The sequence below is a fragment of the Neltuma alba genome, unplaced genomic scaffold (assembly GCF_004799145.2).
Source record: "Neltuma alba isolate B1F8T4 unplaced genomic scaffold, ASM479914v2 tig00007847_pilon, whole genome shotgun sequence".
NCBI lineage: Eukaryota > Viridiplantae > Streptophyta > Magnoliopsida > Fabales > Fabaceae > Neltuma > Neltuma alba.
In genome coordinates this window covers 1-9,719 of record NW_021634881.1, presented here as the reverse complement: position 1 = coordinate 9,719, position 9,719 = coordinate 1, and the positions used below count along the sequence as shown (strand labels likewise).

Below are 9,719 nucleotides of genomic sequence, written 5' to 3'. Positions count from 1 at the left end.
GGCTTCCCAAAAATAATAGGATGCAGAGGGAGAGAGCGTGCTTGCTTGCAGTTGAAGCAACGAGTACGTGGACAGATCCAGATGGCTATTGCAGCGAGGCTCAATACATATGAACGGAGGACTGTGGCCCCCCTCCTAATATCAGAATATTATTCGGAATACAGAAAATTATGAATTCTTGTTGAACGGAGACAAAATTTGATGACGTGTGAAGTTAAGGTATAGGTAAAAATAAAAATGCAAGTTTTTTCAGCTTTCGATGATGAACAGTTACGTAGCAATATATCAATCATTTGTGAATTACAAAAATCTACTTTGAATGAACCCCGAGGGTTAGGTCAGCTGGTTGGGGCTTATCCTAACTTAACCACGGGTCTTGAGTTCGAACCGTGAGAATGTAGCCACCCTGAGGGGTCAGAGGGCGCCGACCGAAAGGTTCCTTGCAAGCCTTCGATCCGGATTAGTCTGGGACTGCTGTCACGGCTGAAAGATGCCTATTGCCCTGGGATACCGGAGGAGAAATCCAAAAAAAAAAAAATCTACTTTGAATGAAGCTAGAGACGTAATCAATCAAAACCCTTGACGCCCAAACTACACATCCGAAGCTGCGATTCCGACCTAACCACCAACAGCAATTCATCAACGCCTTTAACGATCAACTTGCTGGTGATGTCAGATGTCCATGAATAACTCTGACATCGGTCAGTCTAGTAAATCTCCGCTCATCCTCCTAAAGAAAAACCAACTCCTTCCCTCTGTGAAATCTTCGCTCTCGACATCCGTCAACCTCCATAGCAATTTTTTAAAATTATTCCAGAAAGGGAAAAAACGTCCATCAGTCACTCTCGCATTGCATTAAAAGCATTATTATCCATTACAAATAACCAAAATAATTAAATATATGCCAGATTAATTATCCAAATAACTTGCAAAAACTTTTACGATTAATCAAACCATTAATGAATCATCAATATATAACACTAAAGAAAAATAGCCCAAAACGAAAAAACAAAAAATAATTTTGGATCATTACAAATTAAAAAAAACCCCAGCTCAAGACGGTTGGAAGAGTATTCTTTTCTTTTTGGGGGCCAAAAGGTTTGAATAGTGTTCGCTGGTTCACTTTCTTGCTAGTTCTAGGAGAGTTTGAACCGGACATACTGCTAGCTCACAGGGAGTGTTTGGATGGAAACCAAACTATAGTTTCAAAAGTATTTTTACAGTTTACAAAATAAATATATAAAAGAATTTATCTTATTTTACGGAAAAGTGATTTTGAAGGTTGTTTAACACCCTTATAATCTAACTGATCGAACTGGCCTGTACAGTTCTGACATGACCAACAAATATTAATGTGATATTATGAGTTAGTTCATCAAATTTTTTGTAGTACCAACTGGGATAATCAGATCTTTTCAACTTGGTTGTCTACTTTTAGGGTGTGTTTGGGTGTCTCCCAAACCAAAATAACCCAAACCCATAAAAAAAATTAAAACCATGATTTTGACCCCAAAACCATGGTTTTGGAAAAAGCATTTGAATATGCTTTTGCACAAAAAATTAGAGAGTGTCATACGGATACGAGGATCTTTTTTTGGGACTAGACACTATGCCCCTTAAGCTTCAATCTTCCGGTCCTTCACTGTTTAGAGAGGTGGTATGTCTTTTTTTTTTTTTTTTTTAACCAGAAAGAGGTGTATGTTTTGTTACATTGTACTTTTTTTTATTTATTTCTTTTCTGTTTATAAAAAATATTCATCTTTTTCAAAAATATTTAATCTTATATTTTATAAATATTTTACACATTAGTAATAATTAATTAATTATATTAAAGATGAGAGGTAGTATGTTATTATAAAAACTAGTTGTGAAAAAATGTTATAGAATTTCATGTTTAAAATCTTTAAAGAAAATTAATATTTTTCTATTAGAAAAAAATTATTTATTTTTCTATAAACATATTTAATCTTATAATTTATAAATATATATGCATATTAATTATTAATTAATATAATATCTTATATATTATTAATTATGTTGGTAAAAATTATTTTGTTAACAATTTTATTCCTTCAAATCAAAATATATTATAAAACCTATCCTTATATAATTGTCATATTAACTTGCCCTTTTAGTAATTTACACAAGTAAAAAATGCTTCTGGTAACAACTATCCAAACACTCTCACTTTTCAGAATTACTTTTTCACAAAATTTATTCTTCAAAAAATCTATTCTCCAGAAGCTATTCTTCAAATCATGGTTTCCAAACACCCCCTTAATAGATATTCGTTTAGTTACCCTCACACCTCTGTCTTATTCTCGAGTGTGAGGAAACCAGGTTTTTGCATCCGTTTCGTCGATTCACACATAAAATACCAATTAAAAGTCAAATATACAGTAAGAAATCAAAAGATGGTTAAATATTTTATTTATTACTTGTAATAAAATAATTCTAGGTAAAAGGTAATCGTATGGCAGAGTTATTTAAAAAAAAAAAAAACAACACACCATCCAAGAACCTTGTAAGAAACGGCTTATAAAAGTGCAGTGATGAAAACATATCAATTGGTTTTTCTCTTAAATCAACGAGAACTAGGGACTTTCCATCTGTTTTCTTGCGAAAAAGAAAAAAATGTACTAGGAGGATAAAGTAATGATCCTCAATAGTATCCCCTCTCTTATAACCATCATGACCAGTGAGTGGCAAATGAATGGAGCTTTAAGGCTTTACAGGGTTCTTGCTTCAGTCGACATTTATTTCAACCTTGGAACAATTAGTCAAAGAGCCCGTCGTCATGCCAAATATCAACCAAGAAATCTACCATCTCCTGCATCAAGTGACCAATACATCAAAATAACATCACGGAGCACAGATTCAGAAAGTTTTTGAGGTTTCCCTCAACTACTCGTACAACATAATGATAGGGAAATCTAAAAAACCATCTTCAATGGCATAGATTAGTGAGCTGCGGAGATGCCTTGAGGGCATCACTTTATAATCATCATTCAATGTCCCTTCCCTTCTCTCAAGGGTACAGACTTTCTATCCTCGCATATGTCGCCTTTTTAAAGGAGTCAAGGATGCAACAAAGTTGAAATACTATGTTTTTATTAAAGGACTTGCAGCAAATATCTAAGAAAATGCAGGCAAGTTTTATCCTTAGAAAAATTTCGCCGCATTAATTATAAGTATTACTTCTATGATTTTGATAGGCATATGGCTGTGTATGTTCATGCAAACGATAGAATCTTACCGGCAAAGGTATTGGCTCTGCAAAAGGTTCATTAGTAGAAAGTAACTCTTCATATGACGTCGACCAACTGCATCAAGGATATTTTAAATTGTTTAGAGCAGCGATAATTGAAATTTTTTATGTAATTATTACAAGCATAACTTTAGCACAACCCCGTAACAAGGAATACTATATCCATCTGCCATTTTTCAAATTCGTAGTAGATGAGAATTTGGCTAAGTATACATGGAATAAGTTTCAATAAACCTGGAGAAAGACTTGTATTCTAAAGAGAAAAGAGAGAGAAAATCACCAAGTAACCAATGTAAACATTTTCACTGCTACAGAATGCATTGCTGACAGGGAAGGATTAACACCCAAAGATAGGAGTTGTCTGTGGATTAAAAAAAAAATATTGTATAACTACGGATTATAGAACCCATAATCCTAGATAAAACTTTTTTTTTTTTTCCTTTTTGTGATGATGAGATTAGGTCCCAGTGATACAATTAGGCCATCCCTAAAAAATAGAGACCAAAAAAAAGGCGGAAGGCCAAGTGGAGTGGAGATAAAACCACTGGCACTGGAAACAACAGCCAAGAGATGAGAAGAGAGTCAAGAGACGAAAGGAAGAGACAAGAAGTAAGATTTGCTCTGCCATGATAAGGGGATGCTTAGGGAGTTGTTGAGAATGTCTTTTTGATAGAACTGAGTTCCAGTTACAAGGCACTTTTGGACCAAACACCAGAAAGTAAAGAGAGGACCGGCCTCTCAAAAGCCAGCTGTTAGTTTTGGGAATATCTGTAAAAGCTGATGCAGGGTATTTTAGAATGATCCATACAAATTCAAGTTCTTTCTATCTTTTGCTTCTCTTTTCTGTATTCTGGCGTTCTGTGTGAATATACCAGGGCCTAACTTGAGCATGACATTAATCATTAACAATGAAACAGTTTCATTTTCATTCTCATGGTTGTGCGGCAGTTGTCATCAGTTAATAAATAGAATTCAAAGGAGCACTGGTTTACATATCTAACCAAGAGAACCACCACATTCTCAAATATTCGATAAGGATTCACAGATTCAGTTCCTCCGATAGGGGGGGTATACCTAATAATTGGGTCTTTAGCCATTCTTGGTGGATGTTGAGACTTATCTCCAACCCACTTTCTTCTCTCTCTCCTCATGCCATGCAATTGCAGCTGCATAGTATATTCATCCATATTAGGCCTTAAATAACAAGAACTTACAAGAATTGAGATTAGGGAAAAAAAATTATGACTATGACTTTATCCTTTCTTTCAATCTATTAACTACTTCCTAGAGAGTTAACAATTCGAAGCTTGTTGTCTCCCACTCAGATGGCCATGAACTCATGACTACCACATGATTGGAATACGCAGATTTAAATATCCTATAGTAGCACATTGACTGGCCACAAAACTTAATTCTAGGATCTATTGTTATCATATTGGTGGCTCAGTTTCCCAGAGCCCGAAGTTTTATGTATCTGATACAAAAGGATTTCAAAGAATTGGTAGGGGAAATCAATTGCCGGAGACAGAGTGCTCATAAAATTTATATAACAAAACGTAGAATTTAGATTTTCTGTTTGACAAACCACAGAACGGAAATAGAACTAGCTTCCTAGAAACTGACATGTCTGTTGTCACAAAGCTCCCGTTTAAGAGTCTTTCTAAGCATTGTTTTTTTTTTTTTTTGTTTATATTTTTACTTTTACTTTTTAGAAATATAGGATGTTATTTACCATGCAAAGGTTAAGGGATAGGTTGTAAACCCAAAAAAATCAAGATCGCCTCAATGACAAAGACTTGGGTTGGTCCCATATGAGTTATCAATTCATTGGCAATTTTCTTGCCACCTCAATCAAGATTTCTGATGTTTTCGCCCAACCATTTCAAAAGAAAATTTTAAAGATTGTTTTTCGCAACAGCTAACCATTGGTTCTCCTATAACCTCCCTATATAAGAAGGATGTTATTCAATACTGTCCCTACACCAAATTCTTCCCAAAAGTCTATGGATATACTTGAATCATCCTTATAATCAGCATCAATAGTGACAAATACCAATAAGATGAGTTTATTGATTTTTGTACAACAGCCTGGTTACAAAGAGATGATAACATGGTTTAAAGAGAAGAAAACATGCATCTATCTGATTGTGTGATAATCTCACCATGATTAACAAAAGAGGAAGTGTTTGTCAAATTTGGCTTCCCACTGATACGAGTACTTCTATATATCCCTTTTCACAAGGCATTTTCCCGTCATCTGCTGTTGTTGAATGCTTCAAGGTTTGCAACCTATTGGAATGTGAACTAACTGCACTGACTTCCATCACATCCAAATTGAGTGATCATTCCACACAATAATTGCAAAATAATAACATCTAGTGATTATTTCTTCTAGAATGAGCTCCAAGCTCCGTTACAGTTTTCTCCTTGAAATGACACAGTATTTGAAAAGAACTGATGCTCCCCAAAATTATTTCAGCTGCATGGATAAATAATTATGAGGGGAGAGGAAAAAACAAGGAAAAAAGAAAAAGAAAAAGAAAAATATGATCAAAGTTCCATTTCTGTTTCCCATGGTACAGTAATTAAATCACAAAAAAGAAAAATGAAGCGCATATCAGAGGAAAAACATTATGAGGGAAAATAAATGATATGCTAACATCACCAATTAGTCGCACAGATTGTCCTTCTACACTGGTTTTTCACATTATATACCTTCGGTAACGTGGTATAATTCATCTTAAATTTATGGTATGACTTTACAGTTTTCCCCCAAAATTGAAGGCAAGAACCTTCCAGCGCAGAAACCCGTTATACCCTCAATAGAAAATATAGTAATGGTTTTTTGGCAAAGCGAAAAAAATGTTCTTCAGTCCTCTCAGCCCTTCATTGGAGCCCTATAAGATTTCACATGGCTCATATTTGCAAGGAAACCAGCATACGACATCATCTTCCACAGAATACGACCCAACTTAAAGCTTCATTTTGCAGCCAATGATTGAAACTGAAATGACTGAATAGAAGAATACAGAGTCTCACCTCAAACTGTGGACTACCAGAATGCATTTGGCAATAATTTCCCTGCTTTATTTCAGCTAAAAGAACTCCAGTTGGAACTATAAGAGAAACCCATATAGAGTGAAACCTAGTCCTTCATTGCTCTCCCCTAATGGCTAATTCTAAACAAGAAACTTGATGCTGTTCTCATCCAAATCAAGTTTAGCTTGAATTGGGATAACAGGTATCATAGACCAGATAAATCCTAATTCTTAAAGCACTGATTCAACCTAAAGCTATCAATTAGAGAGGTCATAATACTTTTGAAAACCTTATGAAGGATGATATCAGATAAAGTCTCTGTTTAAATATTGATCAGAAGATAAAACATGAATTCTTCATTTTCACACTCATTGGTGCAGGAAAAATTAGTCGAAACTTAGGGTGATTGTTGATTTTCCGTCCAGATCTGGGACTAATTACTGAAAGATAAGAATACCCATTTTCCTACTGGATTTTATATCATTCTAATTTAAAGCACTTAACAAAGCTCCCAATCAAACGAAAGGCAAAGGAATGTAAGATAATTCAAGGACTTATATTTTGGCTATTGTCCTGCAAACTGATATTCAACTCTCACAGTAAGCAATTTAACACTTCTGTCGGATTGAATTGCATGATAAGAAAAAAACCGCATCAACAAAATAAATAAAATCACAGAACGAGTGAGCGAGCACGCACAGAAACATTTAGGGGAAAAAATTTGGCCCAGCATATCCAAGACAGAGACAAATCCCAGCAAGGACTTCCCTTAAGAAGCAATGCATTTGTCAAAAATTCAAAATCACAAACCAAGAACGGCGTCGCGTCCAGAATCAGAAACCAAATTTTGAAAAGGAGATTGGGCAGTACCATGTCGTCCTTTGCTCACGTTGGAGCACAGAATGATGATGATAGAGGGACAGAATGCAAGGATTCTTCAACATAGGATTCTGTAACATATATGGGACTTAAAGGACAAGGACGATGCTTCGGCAAAAATATAAAATAATAGGGGAAAAAGGGAAGGAAAAGGACGATGCGCCAGTAAATTTCGAAATGTCAATTTCTGATCTTGTTTGATTTGGATGTGATGGTGGGCATGTATCTGGAGGACGCTGCACAGTTTTATTGCCTGGATAAATGCTGTTGGAGTACCAGCGATATGACCATAATACTCTCCACCTACTTCACATGACATGGCGAAGAAATGGATGTGCGAGGGCATTTTAGTCCTTGTGTGACTCTCTCTCTAGAGCCGGCAAGGGGCGACAAAACGCAACCGCGGACACTGGGAATTTAGGATTAACTAGCCACGACCACCATGTGCCCGAGCCCAAAGCGGCGAAATCTTAAAATTAAATTCGGACAGCAGGTTATGTCCTGAAAGAAATGCTAAGTTGTCTGAGGTGGATATCTATGCATCCTGATTACCATTCCTCATTATTGATTTAGGAACAATTTTATTTTTGATTTAAAGTATACATTTACTTCTTTTAACTTTATACAAAATTTTAATTTGTCTTTTAATTTAAAAAAAAATATACTTTTAATTCTTTAATCCTAAATTTTTTTAAAAAAATGTGACATTAAGATTTAAATGTTAATAAAATATTTCAAATGCTAACCTATTAAGTTTAATTTTCAAAATATCTATTATTGTTACAAAAAATAATCATTAAAGTATAATGATTTAGGATTAAAGAACTAAATGTATGCTTTTTAAAGTTAAGAGACTAAATTAAAACTTTATATAAAATTAAAAAATCAAATGTATATTTTAACCAAATATTCGGGTGTTTTTTTTATCCGACCTATGTCAGAGCCTCTATCTCGTCCCTTCTCCGTCTTCAACATCCTTCCAAACTACTACTTTACACACCTCCAAGTTCTTCTCCTTCGTCCGCCTCATTACGTACGTTTGGATAAAAATTAAATTATAATTTAAAAGTAAATTTTATAGTATATTAAATAAATATGTAAAAAGTTTTTTTCAATTTATAAAAATTACTTTTAAAAAATATTTTTAAAAATATCCAAACACTTTTTAAATCCTAATGCTTCAGTCTTCTTCTCCACCTTCATCTAGAATTGTGTTCATCCAAATTTGTCCCCCCGTGGTTTCTCTACTATCCAGATTCTAGAATTCGATTCTGGTTATTGAGTGATGGTTTTGTTTTCCGCATCATTCGACTAGAAAATACACAACCGGAAAAAGGCTGATCCTCACCCTCCTTCCATCCAATCATATCGTTTTCACCTACACAAGGGGCAGCGGATGCCTCCTCACAAATGGGACCCTCCCATTTTTGTCTTCCCCTCTCGTGGCAGATTCCTGAGTCCAAGAATAATAAAATAAAATTCATATAATGAGTCTAAACCGCATCAAGATCGAACCACAAGTTTCATCACCAATACTCCCCACAATTTCATCAACAATACTTTTTTCCGAGACTTGATTATAATTCTCCTAGCTTTTTTTGTCAGTTACGTGCGCTTTCATATTCAGTTCCAAGTGCGTCTTACGCTACTGTTCTCATCCGGTCTCCGCATTGTTCTTCATCGATCCCACCTATTTAGATTTAATTCGCTCCGATTCTCGACAATTCCAGCGTCTTTTGCCTCCGGGCAAGCTCCAGTGAGCCTTATTTCTCCATTCTCATTTCTTAAATAATCTGTTTAGCCCTTGTTTCAAGAGCTCTCTCACGGCTTGATTCTTGAGGAAAATTACATGTTATTTATATCAAAGTGGTCATTATTTCTTTCAATTTTCAATATTTTTTCTTCAATGGAAAAAGGATTAGACTTCCGTTGTTTCCAATCCACAAACTCAAAACTGATATGCTGTATGTTGTTTTAACCAATTGGTTCAAGTTTTGCCGTTTTGGTGAGATGGGGACGAAGTTAAAAGTCACTATATGTTTTGAAATATTATGATTTTACTATGAGTAGTTAACTTGAAAATATGTGCGGGATAATTTCTGAAAAATTTTAAGAAATTGATTGATATGGAGTTTAATTTCTTTTGCGGTTGTCAGACTATTAGCCCCCTAATTCCTTGACATGTCTATACTATTATAAGATTTTGCCTGATAAAGTAAGGTACAATTCCCCTTTGTCACGTAAGTGCCCATTCTGTATTGTCCCCCTCATCCTTCTTTCCGTTCTCCTTTTATATCTCGAATTCCCCCTCTTTCTCTGCTTGCCCATTCTTAGTATTCTCTGGCACTTTTATTTGGTTTCCTTCCTATGTTTGTCCTTGCACTTGATTATTTTTCTAATGTATTTCCACTCAATACTATATTCCCGTGCAAGGTCATATTCTCTAGCAAAGACATGATATCCTCATTCTCACTGATCAATGGCATTGGTTTTTAGGTTCATTTCATTATGTGCATTTGATTGTAAAGAATTT

General features: G+C 34.9%; 1 long non-coding RNA gene across 1 annotated transcript; it reads right to left on the bottom strand.

The window, feature by feature from the left end:
- Window positions 1–2,561: 2,561 nt before the first annotated feature.
- Window positions 2,562–4,427, bottom strand: LOC114753320 (uncharacterized). The gene is made up of 3 exons (XR_003740985.1): window positions 4,343–4,427; window positions 3,257–3,323; window positions 2,562–2,830 (listed from the first exon to the last, which is right to left on the bottom strand). It is a non-coding gene; the product is annotated as an uncharacterized LOC114753320 (long non-coding RNA).
- Window positions 4,428–9,719: the final 5,292 nt, after the last annotated feature.